Here is a 15,430-nt window from a genome sequence, read left to right as displayed (position 1 = left end):
TTTTTTGAAATGTAGATTTATGACAGCATACAATGAAGTGCTGCTTCTCAGTTGCAGGTATTTTTGGCATTCTAGTTAAAAGTGTCAAAATAAATGATTAAATTTAAATTACCCAGTAGCAGCTCTGCTACCCCCATACCAATGTAATAAAGCAAATACTAAAACTGTGAGCGACAAATCCAACAGCATCCTCCTGCTGTGTCATTAACTTTCTCCCAATTGCTGAGATATTTGCAAGCCTTGCTCTGTGTCTACAATACAGAGGAGGGAAAACAAGGATGCTTTCAGGCTGAGGGCAGCAGGAGGAGACGTCGTGTGTTGCCCTTCCAGGGGAGAAGCAGGGATGCTGCCAGGTAAGGCTTTACCAAGGTCTGTGTTGTCCCAACCCAGACCCCAGCGGGTGCGAGGCAGAGCCCCCCGTCCTGCACGCTGCTTGACAGCTCTTTAACGCAATCCTCAGCAGTTTCAAAGGAAAGGGGACCTGGAACGACTCAGCGGGTATGCCTGCATTGAATTAGGAACTCTGTTCTGAATTACATGCTTGATTATACTTCTGTGCCCAAGTGGGAGCTTCGGGCAGTGGGAAGAAGTATGGGGGGCCAGCGAGTGGTAAGCCCGTCTCTGGGTCGTGCTCAGAATCAGGCCTTCGTGGGCAGAGCCTGGCCAGCTGGAAACATGGAGTCCTTTGGGTTGGTTTGGTGTGTACATCCCAGGTTTGAGGAGAGGAGCCTGTGGTTTGTTCGTATTTATAGTTCTCTGAGGAGAGCAGAAAGAGCACCAGGTAAATTGCAGAGCAAGCAAAAGAAAAATAATTTGAATTTTAAGCCAGTAACCTCATTTGGAGTCCATGACTTGTAAATTTTTTTCTCTCCCCCCCCCAATCCAAAAGCATTGGCAATACTGACTACATAAACCAGTTCTGGGCTCAATAGAACTAATTCTCCAGTAAAAGTCTGTGGCAAAGCTGAATCTGTGGTGAGAACTGCCAGGTAACTGAGCTGGCAAACAAAGAGCGAGAGCAGGGATGAAGCTCTCCTGTTGGAGCTGCATGGTTCGGCTGCGGTGGCCATCGGTGGCCCGGGTGGGGCAGAGGTGATCTTCTCCGCATTTTAAACTTGACACTGGAGACAAACACGTTGGTCTGGGGTTTCAGTTACATGTGTGGAATGTAGAAGTTGATGATATTCTATGAAAATTCAATAAACCTTGAGAACAGCATCAGGGCTGATATCTGTAATTTAAAATAATGGATATCAAGAAATTGTTTCTCATTTATCTTTACTGCCGAGCTTCAGAGGCACCAAAGAGACTTCATTAGTTTTTTTTTTTTCTTTAAAATAGCTTCATTTATCTCAATCAATGATGGGTTCTAGAGGTGGCTGACTATTATGTTTAATAATACACAGGATAAAAAAAATCCCCATCCTTTCACAATTTTTGACATATGTGGAGAGGATGTATGAAATCTCTTCTCAGTGGGAGATAGAAATAGATTTTTTTTTAAAAAAAATTTCATTATGCAAGATAAATGTGTTCTTGTTGCACGATGTGATCTGTGGGCAGAATATTTAAATCTTTGTTTTACATGCATTGAAGTTTCATTAGAAGAAATCACTTTGGAAACTCAGGTTTAAGCAAATACTGCTACCTAAACATGACTTGATTTAATCCTGTGAACGTTACCCCTGAGATGCCTCTTAAGGAAACGCAGTTTAGCCTGCACCTTTTAACAGAAATTTTATGGAAAGCTGAAAATTGGAAGTAGCTGTTTTTATTCCCTCCCGCTCCTCTCCGTCCCTCTGTGCTTGCCGGTTGCCTCAGCCGGGGGTTGTTTGAGGAACATGGGTTTGAGGAACATGGGTTTAGTGTCACCACCAGGCTATGTCAGCTGAGCTGTGGACCTGTTTCGGTCCCTGCGATGCCATCTCCCATTTCCCTCCCCTGGGCCTTGTGCTCCACTCCAGAAAAAGGTGTTTCTTTTGCAAACTTCAACTCCGGTCCTGCGTCTGGGTGTCCCAGAGAGTGGAGAGTCTCTGCGGGTATGTACCTGTTGCTCTGACTTGTCATGGAGCGTTTCAGCCTCTTGTTACGTCTTGACTTGATGGAAGTTGCAATAGGATTCACAACTTCTGTTTTTACTCTTCTGTCACATAATTTGGTTACAGGCTTGGCAGATCTTAGGAGGCAATCTTAGGTAATTCAACTTATTTTTGTTATTTTGTGTCCTTGGGAAATTTGCAAAACTGTTGAGAAGTGATTTTTCACAGGATACCAAAGGCAGGTTGCTTGTTGAGTGTGACCAAAGGAGCGTTGCATTTGGGAATGAGATGAGGTGCAAACAAAGAGTTCATCGGATGGAAAGCAGTAAAGAAAAGTGATGTCCAGGAAAAGAAGCAGCCCAGTAGATCTTATTGTTGTGGGCTGGCAGCCAATGCTACAATCTGAAGTGCTGCTCCCTGGGCTCAGAGGAATTCAAGGGAGATGAGATAAAAAAAAAAAAAATTAAAAAAAAATATTAAAAAAAGTGGATTTTAAAGCCAAAGTAATGAACCTGACACCAAACGCGAGCGGCAAGCTCACTGCTCACATCTATGACTGTATATGGTGATTCAAAGTGGACAGGTCTTCTGATTAAATCAGATTTTTTCTCTAAATAAAATACTAGCCTGCTCTTGCATACAGTGTGCTCCAAAGCCCACTGTACAAGCATACTGAAAGCCAAGACTTTCTGTGCAAGGGGTTTCAAAAAGGGATTGTCCTTCATGGTGGTTAGAGAGGACTCTTTACTTGGAAGATTTGAATACTGAAGTCTGCCAAATGGGACGCTTTCCTCCCTCCGTTCATGAATACAAAGAACCTGGGAAGCTCCCTTTGTGCTCTAAACTTATTTTGTTCGTATTTGGCAGGGAAGAAGGACTTGTTTTGGTGTGTAGTGCCACTGGGGAATGGTATAAGCTCTGTTTTGAAACAACTCGGATGACATGATAGTGACCTGTAACTAGTTCTGTATACAGGCAACAGATGCAAAATATGTCTTTATTTAATGAATTGTAGGCAAAATATAGAGGCGCTCTGTAGTTGCCAAGAGAGAAAAATAAATTTCTGCAGAGAACTTTTGGAATAACCCTTCCTGGGAAGGGCTGGGCTGACAATTTCCATACTCCGGAGGCAGTTTATTTCCTCTTACTGCAAAATCTGAATGTTTGGTATTTGGGAGTCCATGTCTGAACCCTAGGAAAGTCAGTTTATTAATTAAAACCTGGTGGATAATTTCTATGCCATTTTCTGGTTGAGTGGTTGTGTTTCCAAAAGGTAAAGGAAAAAAAGTTTTCCCTCTGAGGGTGACGGAGCACTGGAACAGGCTGCCAAGGGAGGTTGTGGAGTCTCCTTCTCTGGAGATATTCAAGACCCGCCTGGACAAGATCCTGTGCAGCCTGCTGTAGGTGACCCTGCTTCGGCAGGGGGGTTGGACTAGATGACCCACAGAGGTCCCTTCCAACCCCTACTATTCTGTGATTCTGTGATTCTGTAAAGGACAGAGGAAAAAAAAAAAATCATTCAAAAGCATAAATGGAAAGAAGGCCTTTGACTTCCTTTGGTATACGGGTGAATTAGGAAATTTGGTCTATTCCTGTATGGCTGCGGTGGTCCCAGCCTTTGTATCAACAGAGGATGTGGCTGGGAGATGTTAACCCAGACTAGTTCTGGGTGATCTGGGTGTGCCAAGGAGGTTGCAGAAGTAGGTTAGCAGGTGGAGTAGGTGGGTGGTAGTGAGTTTGTGGCATGGAATGCTGATTCCTGTTGGGATAAAGACAAGTGTGATGACTATTCAAACACTCGCAGTGTAAGAGAGATCAAAAATAAGTTTTTATTTAAGAGATGGCCACATGCCTTGAGGCTTCCTCCAGGACATCTTTAAGTATCAGCACAACCAATTTGATGAGGGCAGAAAGGTTTAAGCTAATGCGTAAATAAGACTAAATCAGAACAGGAGTTGTGTGAAAATGGGGATCCTTGGGGGTTTTGCTGTATTAGACCCAAGCTATGTCATCTGGTGCACATATTAAGGCTGGCAGTTTATCTTTGCATTAAGAGGTCACTGAATAATTGACACGTTCTGGCAAGTGTTATTCTGCAGCTGCAGAAGCAGGGAGAAGCTGGTTATGATGGCAATTAATGAGTTAACTGGAGTGCAGAACTGAGGCAGACGTGTTTGCGAGGTCTCAGCAAACATTAGCGCAGTTCACATCTGACGATGAAGTTCTCCAGATAACTGCAAAAGATTAGACCCCTCTCATAATTCATGAGAACAGTTTACCTGAAGTGGGATAATCAGACATGATCTTTCTTTGCAAGTTACAGCTTACTGAGATTGAACGTGATATTTCTTTCTAAGTTGTTCCGTTCTTAACACAAATAAATAATAAATCCCTAGGAATCTGTTTTAAAGGGATCTAACAATACAGTGTTTTCCATCACAGTTTATTTCTTTCAGTTCACTTCTAAGAAAAATCCTATCACTTTTGGTTATGGAGTCTTATTTCATCTACTTATTGCAGCTCGAACATGGATCTGCACTGACAGTATGTTTTCAATAGGCTGTGTGGAGTGTCACGCACAACTAGAGATTTTCCCGGTGTATTTTGTGCAACTGTCGAATTTAACTTTCTGGGTTTAAAACACATCTTCTGTTCTCATGGTTTGTTAAAAATGGAAGACGGGTCTTCAGGGTAGGTGGTTCAAGAACTCTTGAAACACCAGATAGTCAGGGCCAAGCTTTGTTTCCAGAGGCAAAGCTTTCATCGATTCATTGAGAGGGCTGGGGCAAAAGGAGGTCATTAGTTTGAGAGGCAATGCATTTTTATGTACGTTTAAAAATGGACTCTGCATTCATGCTGGATTTCTCAGGCTTCTGGTTGTTCAAGATCCTACTCACTCTCTTTGCGGAGTGCTATTGAGTTTCCAAAGGTTACCGCCACTCCTGGGATCAATAATTCTGGCACAATTGTCTACGTGAAATAAGTAAATCTCAGCTTTCTGACATGTTGGAGCAGAAGTTTCTCTGCACGAGCGGGATGTGGCTGATCTCTGGGTTTGCAGGAGAATGTGGTGCGCTCGTACCAAGGTTACCCTGAAGATACTGCCATGTGTGTTTGCTTAATTATGAGCTCCAAGGAACAAGGGGGGGGGTTCATTTTGGTGGAGGAGTGGGGAGAGGGGGTTGGAAATAAGGGCTCTCAGCTAAGCAGTGTGTGCTCAAGCCCTTATCTTTCAGGGCTGGTTGTCAGAGGAGCTGCCATTTTGTGGTGGGTAGGAAATTTTGTCGGCGAAGTGATAGGAGTGGCCTGGTACAGCAAAGCTTTCCCGTGGGCTGCTGGTCCCCAGTGGGTGCTGCGAAGCTGTAGAGATGCCCTGCAAGTGGAGCACTCCCAGGGGCAAAAGCATGAAACCAGGCAACACGCAGTTATTTTTCCTCATGTTTACAGTGGAATTATGAGGTTTCAAGCAGTGTGTGAGCTAAAGATGCTACATTAGCTACTGTCACATCTAATATGCTGATCATTAGTTATCAATCTTTGTCTATGTTCAGAACATGTTCACTGTGTATTTGTACATATTTCTAAGCTAATGGTTCTTGATGCAGTTGTATCGGAGATCTAAGCATGTCACTTAAGCTGGTAAAGTGCTTTTTATTAAATTAATCTTTTCATGTTAGTGTTTTCAAGGACTGCTCTGGAATTTTCTATGAAAGTACCCAGCAAAACACTTTTCAGACAAAACCCGCTGAACTAAATCAACCATCTGACAACGTATCAGACTATCTCACCGGGTTCCTTCATGGATGTTGTGTTTCAAATGCTCTTCCATCCTGCTTGATGAGAAAACCCACCCCACAGTACCTCACAGCCCCAGCAAACTGGTGCCATCACTTTGTACAAAGTTTGGCCCATTCTTGACAGACTATCCTCAGAATAAAATATATATATATTTTTATTATTGCTGTCTACGCATACATCCTGAAGGTCACAGCTTTCATCCAGGCAGTTTACCAAAACCTTTTTGAGATTAGCATTTTTTTTTTGATCCCATAAAAAAAAATTTGGGCGAAGGTCCGACATCCAGCATTTCTTTCATTTGAAAGAAATGGCCCATTCCTCCCGGTTACAGATTATCTTTCCCCCTCTCGAGGACGTTCAGGACATACAGCATCTTGTGCGTACGCTACCATGTGTGGTTTTTTAGCCAGACATTATGCTGAGTTCTTGCTGTGCTTGAGCTCACCTGATGAAGTCTTCTGGTGAAAAACTTAAATTTACATGACTCATTCTACCTGATTTGTATAAAAGTATTATGCCTTTTTAATGATATTTACGATTTTGAAAGTTAAATTCAGAGGGGAGCGATCAGGGTCTCACAGTTCCCACCCCAGTGCTGTGACTCGGAGTGTTTTTGGGTACAGGAAAAGTCTGTTACAAGGCAACAGGACGTATTTTAGGACCCGTTGTAACTCATCTGTGGCCGTGGCAGAACATCCATCTCTGCAGAGCTTTGTCCTCTATCTGCATTAGCAATGGGAGTTCCACTAAAATAATAGGCATGAAAGCTCTCTAATATGAATCCTGTCAGTATAAAATTTCTTCTCTCTCCCCTTCAGATTTTTGCTTGTTGATTTTCCTTGAGATTTTTCTAATATATTTTAATTCTTTCCTCCTCTTAGTTTTAGAAGATTCCTCCTATGTAAATGAATTTTAACTGCAACCATTCATACCGACTGTAAATCCCAAGGAAGCATGAGAGAAAAGAAATGCTGTTCTCTGAACATATATTCCACTTGACTTAATTTTCTCCTGTTATGTTTGTGTCATGTCCAGTGGGGCTGATTGCAGCTGTCTATGTGGTGTCGTGATGTAGTTGAAACAGGAGTTTTTTTAGTATTGCTGTTACTAAGAGATTTCTTGTGTCACTCGCTAGCACACGAGAAGGTTAACCTGGAACACAGCTACAGGAGGCTAGACCTTCTTTCCACTCATTTTGGTGTGAAATTCGACTCATCTTCAACAGACTTTTGAGGCAAAATTTAAAATGAGCTGCTTGCTGCAGTGGATTTTCTGTTGGGCGTCTATTCTTGAGCAGTTTTCATGGCCGCATATCTAGAGGGCTGATGGTGCATGTCCCTATTCTACTAATTAAACAAGAATTCAAGCATGTCTTTATGGTATTGTTAAAGTAACACCTGCAGGATGCTGTAAGTAAGACTTGACCTTGGTTATGGCAACAAAGATCTACGCACAAAGCAGTGTGCTGGTATTTCTACAACAACCAGCAGTCTGGCAATTTCACCGGAAGAAAATTAAAATAATTTCAGTTGTTGATCTTTCTGTAGTTTTGTGGGTTTGGGATGCTTTCCATTGGTTCTATATAGACAATATGATGTATTGATGGTGCAAAATCGGTTTAAGCAGATAAGGCATCTCAGAGATGTTTAAAAATGGCCTTTCAATCAAAAAGCCATCTTTGTTCTCCACAATTTGGAGAATGCTGCAACTCTCATGATCTCCTGTTGATCAAGCATTCCTTTTTTCCTGGCACTGAGCTACACACTTGTCAATGGAATTTAAGATAAGAGGTTTAGGTACATTACAAGTGTTTTTTCTCAAATGTGTTGCATCTACAGGTGCTGGTGGGATATCTACAGGTAAAGATAACCACAATTCACCAAAGGTTTTGTGACTGTTCCTAAAATGTTTGTTATGCTTGAAAGGGGACACTTACTGGTTTGAGTTATTTAGGCACTTCTGAAAAGTTTCTGTTGTCCAGTATGGGTGGCCAAACCAAAGCTTAGTTTCAGGAAATGTCTGGAAGATCTTGGTTTGCAAGGATCATGGTCTGCAGTGGGATGGAGTCATATTCAGTGAGATTGATTGATTGAGCTCTTCTAGAACTGAAAGGAAAGGATAAGACGAGGGGAAAAGTATCATTAAAAGTTAAAAATGTTAACTTTCTTAGCATAGTTGTTCTTAAAGTACTACTTCAATATGGAGTGGGACAAAGAGAAAATAGAAAGTCAGAAGAGATTTCAGGCTTGCTATTACTTTTCGGAATCAGTTGGGACCAGTCTCTGTCTTCCATTTGTACTCCTCTAAACACTGGCTCCAGTTTTACTTGGCCATCTAATTGTTTCATTTTCCTATTTCACCTCAGGCTTCCTGGGAAACCTTTGTTCTCTATCCCCTAAAGGTCACAAAATCTACAGCTCAGTAATGCCGATTTTGTTACACGGACTCCTGCTCCATTAACACAGTCCATAGGTTATTTCTAATCCCCAGGATTGATTTATTTAATCCTTGTAGATGCCATTTGTTACACATTATTCTCAGTGTTTATTCACAGCACAAACAGATGGTCAACGAAACCAATTAACCTTTCCCGATCTTCCTTTCAGGCTTTCCACATTTTTTTTTGAGTCTATGGACAAATGAACAAAAACTATCAGGAGACTTCATGACAGAGCTTGATGAATAGGAAAACCACCTGGTATGCGTGCTGCGCTCAAATAAACCTTGGCCCTCCTAGGCTTGAGCGCTTGGAGGAGAACTATGGCTGACCAAACAGGGAGGAGAAAAGAGCTGCCAAGATGTGGGGTGACCTAACTCTGTCTGTCTGCTTGTTTAAAGGTGTGGAGGGTAGGGAGAGGTGACAGCTTAACCTCATTCCTTGGGTTGGGTTTTGTTTTTAAGGATTTTCAAGATACGAGGAATGTGTGTTGTGAGGTTAAATGACAGGTTTTGTCAAAACACCTCTTTCAATCCTTGAAGACTTCACGAAGTGCCACATGAAAATTAAAAATATCTGTTTCATTAGCAATAAATGTAATATATGAGTAATTATAAATTGTATCCCTGCCCTTCACTGATAAATGGGAAGACAGACCATGTAAATTTAGAATAGTATTCATTGTTAACTTTTATGATAACCCTATAAATAAGTATTGAGGTGGATCCTATCTCAGTCTAGTTATCCATGTAATAAAACCACAACCGCATTTGCATTGTACAAAACATCTTTTAATTGTTTCATGGTCAATTAGTTTATTAGCAGAGCGTATGGCGAGTTGCATGGACATATCTCTGTTGTCCTTTTGTCAAATCCTGAAGAAAACAGAGTGAAGGGACTTGGTAGGGAGTGGTAGGGCTTTGTCAGGACCAGGGTGGGATTTCTGAGAGTTTCTTTAGTGTCCACAGGGTTTCCCAGTCCTACCTAGCAGGTGCTACATTGTGTGGAGAGCTGCGAGTAGTTTATCTATAGAAGTTATGTCTGTCTGTGTAATGACCATGGTGACGTTTCTTACGTACCTAATGCTACCCATCTATCCCACGCAGATTTTGTGTGTGTTAAGTGGAGCTAGGACTTGGCAAACCTACCAAAAAAACCTCATTTGGGTTATAAATCCTTCTGGTTTTAGTGAAGACAACATAGTCTATCCCAGCTGGAGTAACATCTCACACTAGTCCCTCACTGCCTGTTGGAAAGGGTTGGAGGTGATGAATCATCGCCAGTAATAGCCACGTGCTCATCTTTGTTGGGATACTTGCCATTTATCCTTCCTTTTGCTTAGGCTGTCAGGGTTATTTAAGCTCGGAAGCAGAAAGCCAAAGGTGTTTTTCTCTTTGTTTACACGGAGTGTACCAAAAAAAGTGACTCTAGGTGTCTTTGCAAAAGTTACAGACTTTATTGATCCAGTCCACCGGTTCGTCGGATTGTGCTCCGTTAGCAGATGAGGGACTGTGGGCTGTAATTACTCATTCGGGTTAATCCTCGTCTCAGATTAGTACTGAGACAAATGCACGGCCCTGGGGCTGTACCCACTCTGCATTGCGACGGGTGACAGAGTTCAGCCCTGGGTTCCTCCTCTTGGGGAAGGCAGGAAATTGCATTTATTAATTCTTCAGATTCTTTTCCTCTTGTTTCCTCCCTGTGTTAGAAAAGGTGGGCCTGCACAGCTGATACAGATTTTTTCCCTGCTGCCTCCAGCCCTGTTCTTTGATGCCTGGGTGTGCGTTGGTGCTCTGTGGCCGGGACTCTGTCTGTAACAGGTCTGAGCCAGGAGGCTGAATCCCTCTCTGCTGAAATGCACAGCATAATAATGCAAACGAAGCCTCTGCGTCTCGGGTGCCTCTCTAGTTATGGCAGGAAAGAATCAAAGACTAAAGTGAAAGTGACTGTGTTCTGCAAATCTGAGTCTGATCTCTTCTGTTTTACAGAATCCATGCTTAAAAAAAAATAAAAAAGATTCCTGGGTTTTCAAGTGGAATCAGGGCTCCTCCGTGTCAGGCTGGATTTTAGCATTGCTATGTGCAAAGAATCTGTATAACAGAAGTAAATGTTTGAGGACTTCTTTCACTGTACTTTTGAATCCCTCAATGCTGTGTGCATCTCACGGGTGGGTGGCCCCCCCGAGCAGAGCTGAATTCAGCCGGGGAAGCTTGCGCCACAGAGCCCCACGATCCTGGGAAGGTACTTTCCTGGGTCTTCCAAAAATTGGGAGTTTCTGAGGTGCAGGTTATTCCAGTTTAAATATCCGTGCTCTGCTTATATATTGAATTACAGACAGTCATATGTTTTTTCACAAATGTGGAAATTGTTTGAGAAGGAATTCTTAAAATCTCATTATCATACATAGTAAAAATGGAAGAAGAAATCCTACATAAGGCAGCAATGGCTAGTGATACTTATCACTATGTGCCCATCACTCTATCTGCAGCCCCCCAAAATCATTGCGTCCCCAGGGCCGTGCTTGGTTTAGCTCAGGATCTGCCCCGTGCTCTTGTCCCAGCCGTGGTGGGTGGCCTGTAATTATGTCACAGTAATTGGAGGGTAAAAGCTCACATGAAATGGAAGAGGTGTTGGAGGTCCAGTGGTCTCATGGGTGTCCAGTGGTCTCATGGGTTGGGGGTCTGAGTAGGGTGTTTCCATTATATGCGACCACATCAACGTTTACAGTAGGGACTCGCCAGCAGTGGAAAGACTGGTTTGAGTTACATTTGTTGTTGTTAAGGTTTTGCATAAAAAAGCGGTACATATGGTGGCTTTTTAATTTTTATTTCATTTTGGAAAGCATCATGGGGTTGGCCTGGCTGTGTGATATCCTGCTTTGAGTCTTTCAAGTGGAATTCCTGTGTTTTGAAAGGGATAGAGGGGAAGAGACTTGCCTATGTGCTTGCTTTTTAAAACAGGAATAAGGTTCCCTCCCCTTCAAATAAAGGGCATTTATGGCTGATAATACATTTCATCCACCAAAGCTTAAAATCAGAGGCTCAAGTCTAATTTTCAGCTTGACATTCTCTGATTAAAATTTAAAATTTAATAGAGCTCTGTATGTGTCCAGCTATCAGGAAAGTAGTATCGAACTTCCAGCTGGTTGCTCCATCTGTTAAAACATCTCCGTGTAACCAGCGCGGCTGTTTGTGAGCTAACATGGAAAGTGGGGAGGTAGGGTTTTGTGGTGGAAGGGGGGGGTATTGACACCCTCCCTGCTGGGAGGTTTTTGCAGCCCTACTTTGGCCGTTGCGTGTGGCTGAAACCAGAGCTGCTGCTCTTTGCCTGAAACTTCTCCTCGCGGGCATCGAGCTCAGTGGGGCCAACCGTGCCGTGACACGGCTGCTTGTGCAAACGAGAGGAAGAAAAGCTTTCAGGGAGCTGCTGCTATGATAGAAACTCTTTAAGGCAAAGTGTTTTGTTTTTTTTTTTTTTCCTTTAGTAGTTTAGCTGTGGTTTAGAGAAAGCTGAAAGGCAGTAATGTTTATTTGCCATCCCTTTGCCGCTTCTTTCCCTTGTTTTTATTGTTATTTGCGTGGTAAATGCCACAGTTCAGGCAGCTGCAAAGCAACCATCTCACTCAAAGTGTACATCAAGGGTGTTTTTAGGACTTCTTTAATAAAATCAGATGAGTAGTGAATATTTAATTTTTTAACTCCCATTTAAATCATGTGTCGGAGCATAATGGAAGCTGATCAGGATGCTGACTGATGGAGAAGAACTTTTTGTTACGATTTATGTACCCAACTTGTCATGGGTTTTATTTTTCTGAAAAAAAGACTGAACTGGGCCTCCAAGTTGGGTTTAGGAATCTGTGTATTTTGAATTCGATAAAGAATGAACTTTATGGTCCATCCACAGGTGATAAGATGACATTTATTGCAAACAGGTTAGCCAGCTTGGTATTTCATCCCTGCGGATGGGAAATGACTCCCGGCTCTCCGACTGGAGATGACGCAGGCAAAGGCTGTGTCCGTTAGGGCTTGGTGGGGAGCAAGGGTAAGTACGAGCCAGAGGAACACGCTGCTGTGTTAAGGAAGGATGACGTCTGCCTCTTCACGAGAAGCTTCATTGTTGACTTAAAGTTATCCTCTTCTCCTTTTAGAGGATCTTTGCACACAATATATACTGTAAAAAAAAAAATTCTAAACTCCCAAGAATAAAGATAATCTGCTTTCATCCCCTCTCTCTCCAAAAAACCCTAAAAAACCCCCAAACCCTCCCAAAATGTCCTTCCTTCTATCCTCTGTTTCCAGGTAAGGTCCAGTTCTCCCCATCTTTGGCAGAAACATAACCTGAGCAACACTTACTACGCTAGAAAACAATGTGCCAGTGCTAGAATATTTCTATAAGTAGAAGAAATCTACGAGTAAACCCAAATTTAGCTTCAGACAGTAAATGTCTTAATTCCCTTCATGAACATTTTCTTGCAGGAGTTAATTACATTTTAAAGTGATGATTGATTATTCTGATGTGGTTGAAACCACTGCAATTAAATGTAAGAGCAGTCAGAACAGTAAGAGCAGTATTAATATGCAAAATGCTCAAATAACTTTTTTTTTTTCCCCAGCTCCCTCTTGAAATGTTTCCACACCTACATGTGCTTAGCTCTTTTTTTTTTTTTTTTTATAGCAGGTAATTAGCAAGCAAGTTAACTTGACAAACACAGCCACTGTTTTATATGATGGTGGTTGTGAGGTATTTCAGTATTGATATATTTCTGCTTGCATTTAATGTTTTTGGATTAAATGTAAGCTGCACAACTGAAGGATTTTAGTGGCTCTACAGCAAACTACACTTTCCTCTATGGTTTTACACGTTCCAGTTTGTGGATTTGTAGCTATTGATTTGTTGGGAAAATAAATATATCAGGAAGTAACTCTTTAAATCGAGAGTTAGGTGTCTTGGTTCTCCCTGTTTTAAATCAGGCTTTGGTAGCTTTGCGGAAAATTCTCCCGCTCGCTCTTCCTGATTCACCATCGAAGGAGACTTCAAATCTTTTAAAAGTTTGAAAGCAGTTCAGCGTTTAGCAGAGGGAATCTATTTGTAAGCAAATATTTTTTTGTAGCATTAAAGATGAGCTAGGATAAATTGTCCCAGTTCCATTGAGCTCTGCCAGTTTATCCCAATTGGCAATATAGCTGACGCTTTTGGCAAAACCCTGCATAAGACTCAATTAGTGTCTGTGAGTGCTTTTTTGAGGTAAAATCCAGCAGTGTGACCACAGGCTCTTCTATTTTTATCCATTGAAAGATTTGCTAATTGTTCTGCCTAATGGGGTCTTGTGGAGCCTGGAAAAGTAGTCTAATTTCCTGCTTCACATGGGCTTTTTTGATTTTTCTTTTTTTTTTTTTTTTTACTTTGCTGTCAGAAACTCCCCAAACATCCATTAGTTTCATTTGCTATACAGACAACGAATTAATTTTGTGTTTTTTTCCTGTCGTCGTGCTCACTGGAGATTTAATTAACAATCTCTGTGTTATTGCTGCCTATTACGTCTGTTTGATTCTTATTATTATCGTTAGTATTTTTCTCACAGAGGGTCCAACCCCTAAATCCTTTGCTGGGTCCCAAAATGACCTTTGGGAGTGACAGACCTTCAGGTCTGCTTCCCTGTCCCTTGGGAAAAGGCTGTAAATACGGCACCGGGCACTGCAGTCGAATCGGTAATCGCTGCACCTGCTGACTGGATTCTCCAAAAAGCGCCGGTGCCGAATGCGTGCCTCCGTTAGTTAACCGCTGCTCCCATGAGCACGACCTCACAAGAAAACTATATAACTGCCAGCATGATTTATGGTTTTCTATTGCTAAGCTCCCAGTCAGATAATTTTTCAGTGTCCACTTTTCTGGAGTACCACGTAAAACAGAATTAAAATTTGGAATTTGGTTAGAGCCTTCACTGTGGAAAATGACTTATTTTGGGAAATGACTTCTTTTTGGGAAGCGGACAGCAAGGGCGTGGAGGGGTGGCAGGGTATTTTGGGTGCCATTCCCTATGCATCTGGCTCTTACTGGGGCTCAGATGTCACGGGGAGCTGATGAAGTGAAGGCATGTGCTGCGCGATTAGACTGAAAAGCTGCCCAGAGCATCGCAGAGGGTCTGGGAAGAGGAGATCCTCAAGTTTTAGGTGTGAGTGGAGAGGCTTTTTTTGCAGGAAGTCTTTTATGTGAGGGATGCTGGTGTAATCCTGGGCTGGCAAGATCATCCAGCTGGAGTCAGGCGTATAATATTGTAAGCAGAAATATGGGGATGCGTCGGGCGCTGGGGAAGAGCCCAGCTTTAAAATATGAACAATTCAAGGGCACGTCTTGGGTCATCCTGCCCCGTGCCTGCTAAATGTGAGCTCGTGATCTATCTGTCCTTCTGTCCTGACTGTCCTCTGCTGCCAAACGGGGAGCTTCAGAAATGAAAAGGCACAAATCAAGTGGCGTGGGCGTAGTTGACGGGACGAGAGGCAATGGCCTCCAGTTGTGTCAGGGGAGGTTTAGATTAGGTGTTAGGAAAAATTGCTTTACTGAAAGAGTGGTCAGACATTGGACCAGGCTGCCCAGGGTGGTGGTTGAGTCCCCGTCCCTGGAGGTGTTTAAAAAATGTGTAGATGTAGCACTTCAGGATGTGGTTTAGTAGGCATGGTGGTGTTGGGTTGGACTCGATCATCTCAGAGGTCTTTTCCAACCTATTATTCCATGACAGTTCATAAATACCCAGTCGTTAACACAAGATTGGATGTTGGCACAACTTGGTTCTCCAGGCTGGCAGCTGGGGGATGTGCCAGGTCCTCTCCAGACTGGGCTTGGTGCCTTTGGAGGCCTGAAAGCATTTGTAGCTACTTCTCACCCTCTTGGCCGTTGCAAGGTGGGATAAAACCACGTTTACAAAAACAAAAGCATCACCTGCTACATCTCTAAGCTACTTTTCTGCAGTGGGTGACTGCAGTAGCTCGTCCCCTCGGTGGACTGGTGTTGCATCGTGCACTGCTAAGTGCACTGCAACACTTCTTATGCGATGTTGTAGAGTTCCTGCTGCCAGCAGGTGAGGGAGTAGCAGAGGATGCGTTTTACTAGAGACCCGTATTCATTACTATTGCCCTTGATTTGTGATGAAGGTGCAGAG

The 15,430-nt window shown here is 42.7% G+C and overlaps 1 long non-coding RNA gene across 2 annotated transcripts in view; it reads left to right on the top strand.

Annotated features, from left to right (window-relative positions):
* The first annotated feature begins 267 nt into the window (after nucleotides 1-267).
* Nucleotides 268-15,430, top strand: part of LOC142363954 (uncharacterized) — a 156,762-nt gene continuing 141,599 nt past the window's right edge. For both annotated transcript variants that reach the window (XR_012766050.1, XR_012766051.1), the window contains exon 1: nucleotides 268-353. This is a non-coding gene — a long non-coding RNA (uncharacterized LOC142363954). The remainder of the gene's footprint in view (nucleotides 354-15,430) is intronic.

The sequence above is a fragment of the Opisthocomus hoazin genome, chromosome 22 (assembly GCF_030867145.1).
Source record: "Opisthocomus hoazin isolate bOpiHoa1 chromosome 22, bOpiHoa1.hap1, whole genome shotgun sequence".
NCBI classification, from domain to species: domain Eukaryota; kingdom Metazoa; phylum Chordata; class Aves; order Opisthocomiformes; family Opisthocomidae; genus Opisthocomus; species Opisthocomus hoazin.
Note: the sequence above shows the minus strand (reverse complement) of the source record. Positions and strands in the feature narration are given on the sequence as shown.